Source organism: Octodon degus, unplaced genomic scaffold (genome assembly GCF_000260255.1).
Source record: "Octodon degus isolate 3935 unplaced genomic scaffold, OctDeg1.0 scaffold00288, whole genome shotgun sequence".
Lineage (NCBI taxonomy): Eukaryota > Metazoa > Chordata > Mammalia > Rodentia > Octodontidae > Octodon > Octodon degus.
This window is the reverse complement of record NW_004524864.1, coordinates 1,097,240-1,116,672: the sequence shown is the minus strand read 5'-3', so window position 1 is coordinate 1,116,672 and position 19,433 is coordinate 1,097,240. Positions and strand designations below refer to the sequence as shown.

The 19,433-nt window shown below is 38.6% G+C and overlaps 1 pseudogene; it reads left to right on the top strand.

Moving 5' to 3' along the window:
• Nucleotides 1–3,843: 3,843 nt before the first annotated feature.
• Nucleotides 3,844–10,535, top strand: LOC101571847 (annotated as a pseudogene).
• The last annotated feature ends 8,898 nt before the right edge of the window (nt 10,536–19,433 follow it).

Below are 19,433 nucleotides of genomic sequence, written 5' to 3'. Positions count from 1 at the left end.
TCCTCAGGTGATGGACATTTGGATTGTTTCCAAGATTTAGGTATGACAAATTGTGCTGCTATAAACAGTGCACATATAACACTGTGATATGATGTTTTTGCTTCTTCTCAAAAAATGGCCAGAAGGGAAATAGCAGGCTTAAGTAGTATTAAATTCTAATCCTAGTTTTCTGAGGAGTCTCCACACTGAATTCCATAGAACTTGTACCAGTCTATACTTCTACCAACAGTGAAGAAGGGTTCCTTTTTCACCATAGCCTCTGTAGTATTTGTTATTGATTGTTTTCTTAATGATAACCATTCTTTCTGGAGTGAACTGCAATCGCAGTGTTCTTTTAATTTGCATTTCTCAAATGACCAGTGCTGTTAAACATTTTTTATGGATCTATTTGCTGTTTGTTTTTCTTCCTCTGAGAAGGGTATACTTATCTCAGATGCCTATTTTTGGAATGGGTCTTTAAATTTTGGGGACCTGATTTTTTTTTAGTTATTTATATATTCTAAATAGAAGTCCTTTGTCTGAGTAATGGTTGGTTAAGATTTTTTCCAAATCTGTAGATTGTTTGTTCATTCTGTTGGTGATTTCTTTTGATGTGCAAAAACTTCTCAATGAGATCCCAGTTGTTGATACTTTGAAGTATTTCCTGTGCACTTTGGTTTCTGTTGATGAATTCTCTGCCTACCCCATGTCTTCAAGATTTCCACTGGCTTTCTCTTCCCTTTCAGAGATGATAATGTGGTTTTTATTTTTGACTCTGTTGATATGGTGTATTACATTTATAGATTTGCATATATTGAACCCTCCTTATATTCTCTGGATGAATCCCACCTTGTGATTTTTTGCATTCTATTGGATAGTATTTTATTGAGGTTTCTTGCATCTATGTTCATGAGGGAGATTTTCCTGTAGTTTTCTTTTTTGATTGGGACTTAAGGTTCAGTTTAGTTCTGCTACCTCTTTGCTAATTTTTTGTCAAGTTGACCTGTCTGTTTGGGATAATGGAGTATTAAGCTCCTCCACTAATATTGTGTTATTCATTATTCAATTTTTATATCCTTTAAAATTTGTCTTATATAATTGGGTGCTCCCATATTTGATGTATACATATTTATGACCATTATCACTTCTTCTTGAAGTTTTCTCCTAACAGTATGTAGCAACCTTTTTCATTTTGTTTGATCATTCCTGGTTTCAAGTTCACATTGTCCCTTAGCAAAATAGCTTTTGTCTGAGCTCGTGGTGCGTGAATTATTGTTTTCATCTTTTGACTTTCAGCCTATGAATTTCCTTTTGAGTTAAATGTGTTTATTGGATTGTGTTTCTTCATTCACTTTACCAGTATATGTCTTTTATTTAGTTAATTGAGACCATTTAGATTGATGGTTATAGTTCATATGTATCGGCTTATCTTTGTCATGTTATTTTTCTGCTGTTTGTTCCCTACCTTTTCTGTGTTTAATTCCTTGCCCTATTTAGTGCTTTATTTCTGTTGTGCTTGGAGTTGTGGTCATTTTGATCCTTTTCTTGAATATCTTTCAGTATTCTTTGTAGGGTTGATTTGGTGGTTATGAATTCCTTTAGCTGTTCTTTGTGATGAAAGTATTTCACTTCTCCATTAATTTTGAAAGACAGTTTTGTAAACCAATCTGAGTTATAAGTTGTTTTCTTTTAGAATTTGAAATACTTCACTCCACATTCTTTTGGGCTTGATGGTCTTTCTTGAGAAATCTGATGTGATTCTGATGGACTTTCCTTTAAATATGATCTCTTTCTTCTAACAGCTTTTAGTACATTGTTCTTTTGTTGAATTTCTGAGATCTTGATTATTTTTCCAGTCTGAGTATAGGTTCATTTTGGTTGATGCTATTTGGAATTCTACATGCCTCATTTAACTGTATGTCACATTCTTTCCCTATGTTTGGGAAGTGTTCTGTCATTACTTCTACAAATATTCTTTTTATGTCATTTATATTAACAGTGTTGTAGTGAAAGCTTTTGTGTTCACACACAGACATATCTTCATGGTATATACTAAGCCAAAATTGCTAAACCTAGTATATGCATATTTTTGTATCATAGCAATTAACATACAAAATATAACCAGGAGAGTATACAAGCACCTTCATCACTGCAGCACTTCTGAATATTATCCAACTTTTAAATATTTCTCATTGTGATGGAAATAAGTGATTTTGTTTTAATTTGCATGTTTCTGATGCCTAAGAATGGTAAGCAGTTTTTTCAATATTTATCTACCATTTATAGTGGTCCCTCATGTATCACAGGGGTTACATTCCAGACGCCCCTGGGATAAGCGAAAATCAGTAAAATAGCGATGTTATGCTTATTTTAGTGTTTATACATATTTAAGGCTTTATAAACCCTTCCTACTCTGTTACAAACCTTTCCCACACTTTTTTAAAATAATTTTATTGAGAAACAAATAGCAATAAGACAGTTTCAAAACCGATTAATAGGGTGTGAGTGAGACTGCCAGGAGCCCCTCCAGATGCTGAATCGACCCAGGACCCAGGCCTTGTGTATGAGTGAGACAACACGGGGCCCGCTAGATCCTCATTCAACCCACAGTCCAGGCCCAGTGTGAAACCTGCAGCAGAACTCCCTGCAATGAGGCTAGAGGCAAGATCCACCCAGCTAATTCAGGAACAGAATATCTTCTCAGAGTAGCACAGAGGGTTCAACTCCAAGGGCTGCAACAGGAAGAAATGGAGCACAGCAACCAGATCCAAGTCACACCCACAGGGATGAGTTTGAACTGGGTAGATCCAGACCTGGTGCTAAGACAATAACTCTGTCTAAGCTCTACACCAACAGTCAGAAGACAATGCTGTAGAAAATGACAAAGGGAAGGAACAAAATGCAGTCTCAGGCCCCAAGCCCATCCAGAACAAATGCTGAAGACACTAGCATAGAAGAAATTGGAAATCACACACCTGAAATCTCTGAAATAATAGCATCTTAAGTAAAGAAACAACTGCAGAAAGGTATAGAAGAAATCAGATCAGAAATAATTTCTGAAGTAAAAAAAAAAAGAAATGATAACTATAGCGAAAGAAATACTAAGTGTTTCCAAAGAAGACACTGATAAAGAAAATATAGCAGAATATAAAAATGATGGAATCCTTGAATAAGCAATATAGGAAAGAAATAGAATGCATGAAGGAGATCCAAAATGATATACAGGAATTTAAAACCTCAAACACAAGCTGGCAAAACTCTTTGAATGAAAGTGAAAATAGACTTTCAGACCTTAAAGACACCATTGCAGCTAGTGAAAAAGTAAGAAACGATCTCTTAAAAACAGCTAGCATGCAGGAAAAAATAATTCAATACCTGCAAGATGATGCAAAGATGAACAATGTGAAACTAATAGGCATCAATAAGAAGGAAGGATTCAATATAAATGATATAAAAAGAATATGGATGAAAGTAATAGCAGAAAACTTCCCAAATATGGGAAAACTATCTGACATTCAGTAACTGAAGCATATAGAACTCCAAAGAACATCAACCCAATTAAAACCACACCCAGACATGTAATAATCAAGATCCCAGAAATTCAGCATAGAAACAGTATTCTAAGAGCCACTAAAGAAAAAGATCACATTTAAAGGAAAACCCATCAGGATAACAGCAGATTTCTCTTCACAAACCACTAAGGCAAGAAGAGCGTGGAGCAAAGTACTTCAAATCTTGCAAGAAAACAAATGCTAACCAGGACTGATATATCCTGCAAAACTCTTTTTCAAGTATAATGGAGAAGTGAAATACTTCCATGACAAAGAACAACTTAAGAATTTCCTGCCTGGCGTGATTCCGTCCTGCATGTCTGTTCTGTGGAGCAGTAGTCATTCACTTCCGTCCGCGTTCTCTCCCACCTAAGTGCGCGCCACCACTCCATGGAAGATTCGATGGATATGGACATGAGCCCCCTGAGGCCCCAGAATTATCTCTTCTGTTGTGAACTAAAGGCCGACAAAGATTACCACTTTAAGGTGGATAACGATGAAAATGAGCACCAGTTGTCATTAAGAACGGTCAGTTTAGGGGCTGGTGCAAAGGATGAATTGCACATTGTTGAGGCAGAGGCTATGAATTATGAAGGCAGTCCAATTAAAGTAACACTGGCAACTTTGAAAATGTCTGTACAGCCAACGGTTTCCCTTGGGGGCTTTGAAATTACACCACCTGTTGTCTTAAGGTTGAAGTGTGGCTCAGAGCCTGTGCATATTAGTGGACAGCATTTAGTAGCTGTGGAAGAAGATGCAGAGTCGGAAGAGGAAGAGGAAGAAGATGTAAAACTCCTAAGTATATCTGGAAAGTGATCTGCCCCTGGAGGTGGCAGCAAGCTTCCACAGAAAAAAGTAAAACTCACTGCTGATGAAGACAACGAGGACGATGAGGACGAGGATGAGGATGATGAGGATGATGATGATGATGATGATTTTGATGATGAAGAAACTGAAGAGAAAGCTCCAGGAAATTCTTTTTTTTTTTTAGTTTTTAAAGATGGAACTCCACCCTTTACTTGGTTTTAAGTATGTATGGAATGTTATGATAAGACATAGTAGTAGTGGTGGTGGTCAGAGAGGAGATGGTAGGGAGACAAATATACATGTGAAATAAACTCAGTATATATAAAAAAAAAAAAAAAAGAATTTCCTGATGGCAAATCCAAACCTACACAGACTACTGAAAGATGTTCTAGAGAGGAAGAAAAATGACCACAACTCCATGAACGAGAATGGAAAGAACCCACCAAATAGGGCAAACAATTAAATGTAGGAGAATAAGAGGTATACAAAAGCAGTCTTTCAGTTATTCTTTTATATACAGTAGCAAGATACTTCCACCAGCATGCTCTACAAATGGACTTCTCCTGCACCCTATGGGGCATGATTCTATCCAGGTCTACAGGGTGGATATCAAGGAAATAGCAGTAGCTCAGTCACACAAGTGACACCTGGACACCAGTAAGTGTTATGGACATTATCCTTGTCCATGACACACTAGAACTTTGTGCGATATCCTATCCCCAAACTGTTAGAAGTGCTGGTCATTTATTTGTCATTCCAGTATTTATCTTATGTTTCATTCTTAGTACTTCTTTGCTATCATGAAAACTTTTTCTTAGTTCAATTGTTTTAAAACATTTAATTCTTAATTAGTATGTAATTTTCTGAATATTGCTTAATCTTAATTTTTTTAAGATTTATACTGTATATTTAACTTACAATCTATTTAAAAGACATGGTATGATATTTTCTCCTAGTATTAGAAACTTTAAAAAGTGTATTTCCATTTTCTATTGATTTTTTATTACTTCTTCCCTATCTTTTATACACACACATATATACATATGAAAAAATATGTGTATAACCCAACATAATTGATACTGTTTCATAGAAATCTTTAATGACCTTTTAAATGGGTTCATCTAATATATTTTACATAGTCCTGTATAACTGTCATTTTGAGAGCTCTTTATTCTTCATCTAGGAGCATACAGTAACTTCTTTTGCCTTCTGAATTATGTTCTTTGCTATTTCCTATATGCTATGTCTGGAGGTGTTAGAATATTTCAAATTTGCATAACTGGAAAATATTTTACTTTTAGTTTTCAAAGGTATGTTTGCTAAGTATAAAATTCAAAGAAGACAAATCTGTTTTTCTCCTTTCTTTCAGTCCTTTAATTATTCTAGTTTCTTACACATGGTCTTTTTTTTGTTTGTTTGTTTTCTCTTTCTAATGTGGAATAAGATGCTGTTTAATTTTGTTCTTCCATAGCTAATTTTTTTATGTATATGCTTTAATGATTTTTTTCTTTACAATAAGTTTTGGACAATTTCATTTATGTGTATCTGGGTATGATTTAATTCAAATTTCTTGTGCAAAAGTTTCATTTATCTTGAAAAATGTGGTGTTATAAGTTCAACTAAACTCAGAAATATTGAATCTTTAAATATTTATCTCCTACTCTTTCTACTTTGAGAATTCTAGTTATATGAATATAAGTTTCTTGATTTTGACACAGTGAACTATTATATGACTGATTTGTAAATTCTTCTTCATTTTTATTGTGGACAATTTTTATTGTTATATTCATTTAAGTTTGTAAAGAATTTATTTACAATGTGCAATCTACAAAAAATCATAATAAAGCCATGAAAATAGAAAAAAGAGAAATTATAAGGTAGAAATGAAATAAATGTAAAATAAAAGTTAATAAAACTGATTAGTAGGACAGTTTCAATAATTAATACATTGCATATTGTTGTCTTAGTGATTATTCACTATACAAGATGCAGACATGATATTCTGTCCACAAACACCCTTAGAACAAATCTTTCTATTCATCAAATTAAGAGAATGTAGCTGTATATCTATCCTAACTATTTTGAATATACAGATACAAAATAGTCGTTCATTTGTATCCCCTTTTTTTGTTTAGTTTTGTCAGAGAAGGGTATTCCATTGTCATGTAAATATTGTAGATGCATGAATTCAGCAAAATATTCCGATATAGTTCAGTAGTTCATAATAGTAGTGGGTTTTCTGTAAGACTGGCAATGTCAGAAGTTGTTGACTTGAGCCTTTTACAGCTCAGCATATTAATATGGTTTTACTTTTTATACTTCATTTTTATACTTTTCTGCTGGATGGTTAAGATCAAGATAAAGCAGGACCTATATAACAAGAAATGTAGCTTTTGTGTCTGTCAAAATGTCAGTCAAATCCCCTCAGGATTTATCTTGAAAATCTGTACCACAGTTTGTAGATACTTTGTCATTGTCAGCCATATGGATGAGTCACAGCCATTTCTTGACCAATTTTCTCTCTGTGAAAGCCTAAGAAAATGTTTTCTCTCCATGTGACTTTCCTTAGGCACACTCTACATCATCAATTACTTTCCTCTGTGGCCCCATAATCTCCTTGATAAGAAAATCATGTAACAACTGAGTTACATAATCTTACAGTACAGGTTCTCCTGTGTCCTGAGTCTTCACTGACCTTGAAAGGCTAGAGCCAAAATGTTGGCTGTCCTTGCAGCCCTTCTTTTTCTCTAATTTTTTGTCTGCAAGCTTAGGTTGTTAACCCTCCAGTAGAGAAACTTACTGTTATTACCTTACATCCTAGGCAGTTGAGCTTAACTTCACTATGTCTGAATATCAAACATCTGAGATATGACAAGGAACAGGTATTTTCCATCAAGTATTGATATGTTAACATTTAAGTCCCCACAAAATATGAAGAAAAAAATTTTTAATAAAAAATATTTTTAAAAAAGGAATAAACAATTACATATTTTTATATAGTTTAGAAATCTAACCATATATAGCATTGTAGCAGGACAGTACTATGGCATTTTTTTTCTTGTCTCTTGTTTTCATTTATTACCATTTTTTTTAAACAAACATTTACTTGAGAGACAGTATGGCAGTAATTCATACACTTTAAAAACTTTTAACGTTCTTAATCATTTTCTAAACTCATAAACCTATGTAATTTTAACAACATATGTATACTGTGTACAGTGTATATTCATCCACTAAAGAAATATGTACTGTAAACAGTGTACTTTATTGCAATTTAATATTCTTTTACTGTTAGAATTAACATTTTTAATATATTTTGTTCCACCAAGCCATCACCCTGGCTCCCATTTTTAATATATTTTGTATATCTTAAAATTTTTAGGCAAAAATTGAAACCATAAATACTACACATATAAACATGTATCAGTCCTGTACTGCAAAATCCTTCTATATAGAGAGAAATCCACAACAAATAATTTATATTAGTATTTTTTGAAAACCTGTGAAACAATGAGTCCACAAAAGTTGAACTGTGGAATAGAGAGGGATTATTGTATGTTTCCTTCATTTGTGAACTGCTCTTCTGTAGCCTTTCCTCATTTTTTTACTGTCTTGTCCTGTTCGTTATATTATTACATTTTTGGAAATATATTCTAGATACTAATACTTCATCATTGTTTGAGTTTTATCCCTTTTTATGGCTGACTACTATCTTACTGTTGGTATATATCAGATTTTGTTTCTCCAGTCATCTTTTGATGTGCAGGGGATAGCGGCTCTCATCTGGAGTTAATTTTATCCTAGCAAAATAAACTCGACTTTAGCCTTTAATCCACCTTAGGGAGATCAGATCTACTAAGAGAAAGCCAACTATGCACGATCCTGCCTGAGATGCCTCACTCTTTCACTCCTTCCCCACGTTTGTTAGGATTTGTAAACATAAGAGATAAGAGGAAAATGGAACTAATTACAAAGAAGAATCCCATGGCTTCTTAAGTCAACAACTACACATTCCATTGTGGTTGCCATGGAAACCAGGAAGCTATTCAAGCAGAGATGAAACAAAGAATAAGGCTGGACATGTTTCTGATCTGTAAGGATTGGAGGAGCACATTCGGATGCCAGCCAGACCTTTAAGATCTGTAGCCCAGGAAGGGTTCAATGCCTGGCTTTATTAATAAATTCTGCTTTTTCCAGTTTTCAGTCTGATGTGGAAATAATCTCTCCATTTCATGTGGAGGCACCAGTGAGATTTTCATGGGCAAGACTTGTGCTGAGGGGTCCCTGGCCTCCATTTCTACAAGCCACTTCTGGGCAGCTTTGGTACTATAGCTGAGTTCAGTTAGACACCCAGAAGTGACTGAGGGTTGGAAGCCATGGTCACAAAAGGAACAAACAGAGTCACGCTCTCTGACCAGGTAAGACCTAATTGGCTTTTGTTCTTCTTTTGATCTCTACTGAGACTGGTTTGGGGGCCCTACCTCCCAGACATAGAGAGCAATTTGTTATCAATTCTCCCAAATGAGAGTTCCTGTGAGGTTGGTTGCCTGTTAGTTTTCTCAGGCAAAAGAGCTGTGAGAGGGACTGTGTTCTCTTCCAGATGTTTGTCTGTGAGAGGTTGGTTGTTTTTGCAGTCAGAGGACTCTTCTGCATTTGTTTTGATTTAAGGCAGTCTAAAGTTTAAATTGGATTTAAACCAGTCTAAAATTTAAATTGGATTTAAACCAGTCTAAAGTTTAAATTGGATTTAAACCAACCTAAAGTGTAAATTGGTAAAGGAAAGTTTGGAGAGCATCAAATTTCTTCCTGAGATATTGGTGTCTGTTTGTTTGTCTGAGCTGCTCGTTTTGTGTTTCCTCCATGTGCCTGCATCCCCTCATGCACCCACACCCTGAGATTACAATTGAATCCACAGTCTGGGCTAGAGGAGTTGTAATTGTCCTGCTCCTGATCCTCTTGCCACTTTGAACAGTCTATTTGGAAAGCTGGAAAAATTCAGAGCCTGCTCAATTGTTTCACTCGTTAGAGTCATTGTCACAGTGTCAAACTATATTAGCCTCAGATTTTTACTTCTTGTGATCTGGAACATTGATAAATTTAAGGGTGAATATGGGGTGAAAATGACAAAAGGAAAGCTCACCATGCTATGTAAATGAAAATGGCCCTCTTTTGGAGTAGGCTGACTGTCCAAGGGAATGATCAATCCTCACATAGCCAGTAGAGTATGGGAGGTAGTAACGGGGAAAGCCAGGACACCCAGACATCAGAAAGAAATGAACGGTAAATTCTGACAGGAGGAAGAGTGTTCCTACCTGAATACATGGGACATTTTGTGATTCAAGAGCTACATGATAAAACCTTCCTGGGCAAGACAGCTAGGGCAGAACTGCTTGACTGCTACTTTTACATATCCAGACTTGGAACGCTGTGTGCCTCAGAGGCCAGTAAATGTGTGACTTGGGCTCATAATAACCAAGTTTCTCACCCACAGCATGAAACAGGCATCTGCCTATGGGCAACCCTCCCTTTCAAAGACATCAAGGTGGATTTCACCAAGATCAAATCTACAGTTGGAAACAGAAAGTATTGTTGGTACTTGTTTGCACCTACTCAGGATGGGTAGAAGCCACGCTAACCCGGACTGAGACCTGCGGAGAGGTGGTGAGAGCATTGGCAGAACCGATCATTCCCTGGTATGGGCTCCTCATAACGATAGGTTCAGATAATGGACCTGCTTTTGTGGGTAGAGTGGCTCAGAGCCTCTCCACTGTTTTGGGGCCTAAAATGGAAGTTATATACTGCCTACTAGCCCCAAAATTTGGGTCAAGTGGAGAGACAAAACCACACCTTAAAAAATTCTCTGTCCAAACTGTGCCAAGACACAGGTGCAAATTGGGTGCCTATGCTTTAAATGGCCCTGCTGCAGTCATATTGTACCCCATGCCAGGATGAGCTCACTCCCTTTGAAATCCTTTTCAGCAGGCCACCACCCTTGGTGCCAGTGTTGGAGGGACTACAAGAAATCGGGGCTCTGGGCACTGCAGTAGCAGCTGTCAAAGGACTTTGACAGGACTACAACAAAGTGTATTAGAACATCACCATCTTCATAGCCCTGTACACTCTTTTGAGCCCGGAGACCTGGTGTTAACCAAAAGTTGCAAGGAAAAGCTGCATACAGCGTCCAATAAGCCAATGTGATGATGTTAAGGATAGCACTGCATGCCAGGTGGAGGTCAGGCCACCATCTTATGACAGACTTTATATTACTTAGAAAGAAAAATATGTCATAGAAGGGGAAATGTAGGAGATGGCAGCTCTGTCAACTGGGTTAATTTTTATCCTGGCAAATGAAGCTCTAGCCTAGCCCTTAAGCCACCTTAGAGATAAGAAATACTGTGGCAGAGTCAACTCTACATGATGTGCCTGATATGCTTGACTCCTTCACTCCTTCCTCACCCTTGTTAAGATGTTGTAAACTTAAAAGTGATAAGAGTAAAATGGAACTAATTACAAAGAAGAATCCCGCGCCTTCTTGAATCAACAACTGTGCATTCCATTGTGGTTGCCATGGAAACCAAGAAGATATTGAAGCAGAGATGAAACAAAGAACAAGGCCAGACATGCTTCTGATCTGTGAGGATGGGGAAGCATGTTTGGACGCCAGCCAGACACTTACGAGCTGTAACCTAGGCTTATTAATAAATTCTGGGTTTTTCCTAATCTTCAGTCTGATATAGAAATAATCTCCTGTTTTAGATGGGACTTTAACTTTTTGAAACGTGTTTTATTAATATATTATAGCATGTGTTAGTGAGTCAGGGTAATAGCTACATGTAAGTACACAATGTGATGTGGTCACTTTCAGTCATGCTTCCTCCCTTACCACCTACCAACACCCTTTCTGTCCCTAGTCATTACTACTTTATTTTCTTGTTAACATCTTTTCTTCTATACATGAGAGAGAATATGTAAGACCATGCTTGAGTCTGGATCTGACTAATTTCAACTGATATGACATCCTCCAGTTCCATCCATTTTCCTTCAAATGACCAGATTTCAATTTGTTAGAAGGGAGAGAGAGGGGTATAGACATTGAGTGAAGCTGTTCATTTTTTTTATGAATCTTCTAAGCACAATTCTACTACATTTTGCCTCAACATGACCATAAATATCAGCATTCAGGTTAAAGAACTGGTTTATTCTTATTCTCTTTATACATATACGAGGTATCTGACATGTGTATGTCATATGACATGTACAGAAGAAATAAGGGAAGGGGGGCAGACAGATAAAATGAGAAAGACCAAACAAAACAGAATGTAGAAGATGAATAAAAAGAGATAAAAGAAGTACGATTGAGAAATAGGATGTGTGGAGAATGAGGGGGAAATTTGAAAAACAAAAAATTTAAATCATTGATGCAGAAGCAAGAAACTAAAGAGAGCACCCAGAACAGACACAGAAGCAAGAAAACGCACATACACTCATACACACAGCAGCCCTACTGCACAGCCAGTGTCTGCACAGTTCCTTTTCACCTTAGTCATTTGCAGGAAGCTGCAGAACATGCCCCTGCTTGTGGACTGCTTAACTCCCTGCTTGGGGTGAGGACAGTCTCTCAGCTGTGCTTTGACTACAGTTAACTTCAGACCTCTTTGTCTCTGTCCCCAGATTCAATCACCTCAATTAACTTGGGGGAAAGACGGTTTGAAGCAGTTTGCCTGACACCCAGTGCTTTGTCAGCTTCTACGAATGAGCCCTTACTCCAACACTCCATCTCGGCTTCATCTCTGTGTCCTCCCTTCTGGGGTTTCCACCTCAGACATCACCAAAAGTTCTCTGTCCCCACAAAACCCCTCTAGTCCTTCATACTCAGATGCACAATGACTCCTGACTCAAGATTTGCTTTCCAAGCCTACAAAACCTGGCAGATAGGGAGCATTTTTTTCATGTATTTATTGGTCATCTGTACTTCTGAAAAAGTCCATTCCTCTCAGTTGCCCAATTTTTGACTTGGCCTTTTGCTTGGGGAATCTGATTTTTTTACTTCTTTATATATTCTAGATATAAATCCTCTGTCTGAAAAATAGCTGGCAAAAATTTTCTAGAATGGGAGGAAGCATTAGCAAATTATATCTATGATAAGAAGATGATGTCCAAGATATACAAATCTGCAACAAAACAGCAAATAATTTAAAATGAAAAGAGGCCTTTAACAGACACATGCAAAGACAAAATATATACAAGCTAATGGGTACATGAAAAATTAAGTTACTATTCATCAAGTGGATGCAAATTAAAACTAGAAACACACATGCCAAGATGTCTATTATCAAACAAAAGGTAAACACTGGCAAGAATGTGGAGAAATAGGAATTTACACACTGCTGAGGGGAATGCAAGATGGTAGTGCCACTATCAGCAGTATGCATTTGTAATGGGAAAGAGACCAAGAGCTGGGAAAAATAGGAAAGGATGGGAGGGAGGAAAAACATATGTGTTAGGTACATTTACCAGCTCCATACATAAATATAAACTTGATGTTTTCAATGTTTATCTATGTTCTAGGATATATTTGGAGATTCATTTATTTTAAAGGATGCATAACATACTGTGGTAGTGAACTTTCCATTACTGTGAAAAAATATGTGAGGGAAAGGAGGAAAGATTTATTTTGGTTCGCAGTTTCAGTTCCTGCTGCTTGGTTCCACTGCTGCAAGCCCGTGGTGAGGCAGAGGCAGAGGTTGGCGATGAGAGGGTACGGTGGGGCAGATCTTCTCACTTCTTGCCAGCTGGAAAGGGAAAGAAGAAAAAAGATATGTATCAATATTGATATCAACATCTGTATCTATGAATTTATAGAAAGATATCTTAGATCCTATTTCCTTCTACAAGGCTTCACCTCCTAAAGTTTCTGCCATCTCCCGGTAATGCTGCCCCTGAGGCCAATGCCTGCAACAGGGAGTCTTTGGAGGATCATTCCAGATTTTAAACCTTAACAATATCTCAATTAGACAATCCGTTCATTCATTAATGGCAATTGATGTGTTGTTGACGTGTATAGTGAGTAGTGGTTTGTCTATGTGTATGTAAATACCTCTTCAAAGACTTACTTTAATTCTCTGGGAAATACAATTCGATCACCATAGAAGTATATTCTACACCCATGGATTCAATAAAATGTAGAAATGATTTGAAAAAAAGACCAAGAAAGTTCAAAGCCACAGAACTTGAATGTGCTGCGTGCTGAGTGCTGTGCTGAATCTACATTAAGGAAGTGCTGAGCTGTGGCTCACTGCGGCCCCTTCCGCTGTGCAGAGCTGCGGAGCTTGAGCAGTTTGAGTCTAGTTTGTACACTATGTAGTGAGGCCTGGGAGGCTTCTCTCTGCAATGAGCATGCACAGATTTTTTTTTTCTTTTCATCTTTTCTGAAATATTGGGGATAATACCAATTGCACTGCGTTCACATTGTATTGCCTGTCTAGACAGGATTTGAAGCACACAAATGCTGCATATAGATGGTGTGCAACTATTGTATCATTTTATACAAGGGGCTTAAGCATCTTTGGATTTAGTTGTCTGCAGGCATAATACATCCAGTTTCCCACAGTAATGGAGGAATTTCCCAAATTTTAAAGGAAATTTTCAAATACAGTTTTCTATAGCTGCTATACTTTTATAATTCTGCCAACAGTAGACAAAGGACTTGATTTATCTATATTTTTACAAAGACTTGTGTTTTGCTTTTTTTTAAAAGTGACTATCTTGATAGTATAATATAACTTCTTGTGGCTTTGATTTTTATTCCACTAATAATTAGTAAAGTTGAACATCGTTTTACATACTTATTAGCAGTTTGTATGTAAATGAGGAAATATCTATGCAGATCCTTTGCTTATGTATTAAATCAGTTTCATTTCTATTTTTTCAGTTACAAGGGTTCGTTCATGCTATAGATATAGCCCCTTATTAAATGTAGAGTTTGCAAATATTTTCTTCCATTTCTATAGATTGTCTTATCACTCTATTGAGTGTATCTGTTGATCTCTAAAAGCTTTTATGTTTGGTATAATCCTATTTATTTAGTTTTGCTTTTCATCTTTATGCTATTGATATCATATCCTAGAAATCATATATTAAAATAAATGCATTAGTTGAGTAGTTATATTTATGGTGCAATTAATAAATCACATGTTGAAGTTGCTTTTTTCTTTTAATCCTGCCTCAGGTTTATTTGTACAAAGAGCACAGGAGGACACCAGCCCCCCACAGATGGCACCCCAGGGGTCACACCAGTCCTTCTGCTTTGATATCAACAGATAAGAGGTTTTTACTGTGGAGCCTTCACAAGGGTCTGGGTACCTTTGGGAGCCTGGGCTGGAGCAGAAGCTGGAGCCTGGGCCTTGGCTGGAGCTTGGGCTTTTCGCTGGCAAGGCCTGCAATCCTTGGCAATGTGGGCACAGATACACTTCCAAAGCTTGGGGTGGGCAATATAGGCAAGTCAAGCGAGCCTGTGGTTTACTCCCTTTGGGATGATCTTGGGCTTGACCTCCTCGGGGTTAATGAGGGCCTTGATAGCCTCGGCTGGTGCACTCATGGCCTTGGCACTGTTAGGTTGTGTCTTCTTGAAGCCCTTCTTGTTGTGCTTCTTGGTAAAATGCATGTTCCTAAGGAACTTGAGATCTACCCCTTTCAGAGATTCATATCTTTGTGACAGAGGTTTCTCGATGTCATTTCTGTGCTATTTTTGAGACTGGTTGTGCATGGTGTGGTTCTTGGACTTAGCCATAACTGCACTATAAACTGCAGCTGCCAAGAGCCTGGAACCAGAAGAAGAAAAGTGAAGTTGCTTTCTTATTTTAATTATTTCTTAGATGTTTATTTTTGCCTTTGAGGAGTACTTTGTAAGATAAGTTATTAGATGCAAAAGTATTGGCTCAATTTGCACAAAGGAAGACTCTTGTTCGTTCCTGCATCCCCAGCATCACAGCAGTAACTAGTATTATGTATAAAATGCTCAATAAATATTCATGGAATGATGAAAGGAAATATGCATATGTTAATTTCTACTATATATCACTTGAGCTGAGTCTCAGGAAAATGAGAAAACATTGGCCCAGCAGACTATGGCAGACCCTGCTCACAGTAGTCTCTCCCCCAGCCATTTTCAAACTCAGGTGACTATGTGGTAAACTGTAGTTTGGCCATTGAGATGCAAATAGAAATCTGTTGGGTGAGGCTTCTGGAAAGGGGCTGATTCATTTTTTGTTGTTGTTTTTGTTTGAGTGTTTTTAGTGTATTTGGTTATTACAGGGTCTCACTATGCAGCTCGTACTCATAGTGATCCTCCTGTTTTCCACCTCCCAAGAGCTAGGATTACAGGTGTGTGCCACCACGCATGGATTCTATGGACAGGTCAGCCCACAGAGGCTGACACAGGGGGCAGAGCTGACAGGGCATGTGGTGTCAGATATCCAACCACAGTCCTTGCGCTTGTCTAAGCAGGCACTTAGTCTGCTGAGCTATCTCGCTAGCCCTGGGCTTATTCTTAATAAAGAGAAGTTCAGTGGGCATATTGAATATCCTTTATTGTTCTTCTTGCATGGAAAATAGATGTGCTGCCTGAAATTTCAATGGCTCCTGGCATGATGGAGTAACAAGCAAGTTCAAAGATAGAAAAGGCCTGGGTCCTTATTAGTATTATCGGGCCACTACAATGACCTTGGAAATACCAACCTATGAACCTCTCTATTTGCCTAGGCAACTGTTAGTTGCTCTTTTGTTATTGATTGGCAGAGAAATTCCTAACTGACTCAAACAGATGCAAAACATATTCATGCAGATTACTGAATGTGGCCAAATACTTGGGATTGGGAAATAACATGAGGTGTTAGGTAATCTGAGAGTAAACACATGAGTCCAGTTGGGCTGGGGCTCAGGGATAAAATTAGAGGTGCTATATTTCAGAAAAGAATCTGGATTTAGTTCTGTAAGAAAGTAGTAGGCAATGAAGAGGGAAGTTATACTCTTTATTTAATCACATCAGAGATGCCAGCGATACACAGGACACCGTTCTTGAAGAATGCCCCACCTAAATAAAAGAAGGCATGCCAATGGAAAGGCAAGTCTTTGCGAAGATGCAAGCATACTTCATTGTATGTGAATCAGTGAGCCACACAAAGCCACATAAAAGTAATATACCACATAAATAAAATTAAGAATTAAAAGTTGCATGGTCATCTCAATAAATTCAGGGGGAAAAAAACAGGGCTGGGGAGATAGCTCAGTAGAGCCTAAGTTCAATCCCTGGTTCCACCAATAAATAAATTAATTAACTCAGAAAAAAGCCTTCAACAAAATCCAACACTCTTTCATGGTAACAAAAAAGGCCTGACAAAAATAGGGATAGAAGGATCTTTCCTCAAATTGGTGAGAGCTATACATAACGAACCACTGCCAATATTATACTGAGTAGGATAAAAGTTGAAGGCATTTCCTCTCAAATCAGAAGTGAAATAAAGATGCCAATTCTCATTGCTTTGGAGCAGTATTGTACTTGAAATGTTAGCCAGGGCAATTGTGCAAGAGAAAGAAACAAAAGGCATAGAGGTAGAAATAGAAGAAATCAAATATTGCTACTTGCAGACATATTTTTTATATAGAAGATCCTAAATCTCCAAGAGAAGACTTAAATCTTACAAACAAGTTCAGCAAAATGGTAGGATACAAAATCAGAACACCCACAAAACTCAGTAGCTTCCCTGGTCATCAATAATGAACTAGGTGAGAAAGCAATAAGGAAAACCATTACATTCACAATAGCTTTAAAAAAAAAAAAAAAAAACCCTAGGCGTCAACCTAACCAAGGTAAATCTTATTGTGAAAACTTATAAGCAGTGAAGAAAGAAAATATATTACAAAATGGAAACACTTTGTTCATGGATCACCAAATTAATACTGTTTAAGTGGCTATGTCACCAAAATTCACCTATAAAATGAATGCAACCTGTATTAAAATGAAAAATGTTTCATAGGCCTAGAAAAAGTAATTCTAAAATTCCTATGGAGGACAGCCTGAAGAGATAGCCCCTGCACAGTCCCACGTAGGATGGGGCCCAGGGCCTGGGAAGGCCCCTTGTCAGGGGCTTTGGGGCCACGGCAAAGGAGAATAGGGAGAGCAGGGTCCCCGAGAATGGAGATGCCACTTCCCAGACTAGGTCCCCGTGACCCCTTCCAGGTCCTTCTGCCCGACCACATGGAGGCTTCCTCCAAAAGCAGTGCCAGCCTGACATGGGAGAAAAGAGCAGCCTCTGCCCCTGCCCGGAGTCGAGCAGGGCATCTACTCTGGGCTCCTCAGCCTCCAGGAGCTGCTCAGTGGTTCCTGGCCGCTGCCTCGGGCACCGAGGCAAGCAGTGTGGTTGAGGACTCCTCAGGCTCCGAGTGAACGGAAGCTGCTCTAGGCTTCCCCGGCTACTCTGGTCAGCAGTGAGCAAGGTTCAGCTCTCTCTATGTCCAAAAGCATTGAGGGGAAGTGGCCGGGCTCTCCTGGGCTTTTCATGTCAGAGCCCAGCGGGGGGCAACAGGCAAAGGAGGGGGGCCCTCGGCTGAGGCTGCTTTTCCGTTTCCTCCTCCTGGTGGAAGCTTCTTGCTGCTTCCTCTACAGCAGCCACCCCGGGTCTGCGTCTCCTGCAGCTCTCCTTTCACGCCTCTCGAGATTTCTCTTCTGGAACTTCCTGCATTAATGCCAGCTGCACCCGGGCCCCACCCGTCTTGTGCTTTGTCCTGTCTCTGCTCCCGCTGCCTGCCACAGCAGTGACAAAAACGTTCATCTGAGAAGTCTGACCATCCAGTGCCAGCGCCCTCCCATACTTTGCCCTCCCTGCACTTTGGACCCTGTGGCCAACATCTCCTCGACAAAGTTTTTTGGTAAAGAGAAAAGAAAAACAGGAATTTCTAAAAGATTTTCACCCTCACTGACTTCAGGCATTCTTTTTTTTTTTTTTTTTGAACTAGGGATTGAACTCAGGCCCTTGCACTTGCCAGACAAGCATTTATTCTACTGCGCTATCTCCCTGGCCCCAGGGATTCATTTTTATACACTGAAAACTGATTCCCCTTCCCAATCCCAAAGAAGATGGGACCTCCCAAGACACTTCCAGCCTCCTCTGAGTTCCCATGGACTGTACCTCTAGGCAGACTGGGTCTATTAGGGTTTCTGCCTCTCACTCTGAGGACTCAAGGGCAGAGACAAAGCCACAGTCACTCAGACCCTGCCGGCTGTACCTCAATGGGAGGGGTGGGCACAGGGCACCTCACCCACCTGTGCTGCCACTGCTAAGAGCAAAAAAGCCCTGGGCAGGCAGAAGGACTCCGAGCCCCCGAGCCCCCACACATCTGGAGAGGACAGCCACCCAGCCTCTCTCCTTTTTCCTGTATTCTGGCCTCAAGATGCAGCCAGATGTTTGCTGGTCTGCTGATGCCGAAGTGCTTTATCTTTCCCACTGAGCCACTCCTGGGACAGCCAAGCAGGTATTAAATTGTGTGTCTTTGCTGTGGGTGGTTGAGGTGCAGAGAAAGAGAAGTACAGACCTGGCTGTTGCCCAGAGGGGCCTCAAGTTCAGTTTTCAAGCCCAGGTTCTGGTGTTCAATCACCCACTTTGCCCCAAAAGAGACGAATGCCATTTTGACTTGCTGTGCTCTCAGAAACTCATTCTATTTTTAGCTTCTTGGAAACTCTTCTTCAAAGAAGGGGATATTCTTCCTCTTTGTCCCCTCTCCATCTCAACTCCCTGTGAATAGAGAATTAATACTTCTCTTTTTTTTAAGTTTCTTTATTTATTTATTTTTTTATTGATAAACAAATAGCAATGAGACAGTTCAAATCAAATTGGTAGGACAGTTTCAATAATTAACACATTGCATACATTCTTCCTAGTGGTTAATTGCTGTACAAGATGTGGAAATGATATCCTATTTACAAATACCAGTAGAACAAATCACTCTATTCATTAAGAGAATATAACTACATATCTATCCTAACCAATACTTCTTTTATTTGCCTTTTTTTTTCTTTTTTCTTTTTTCTTTTTTTTTTTT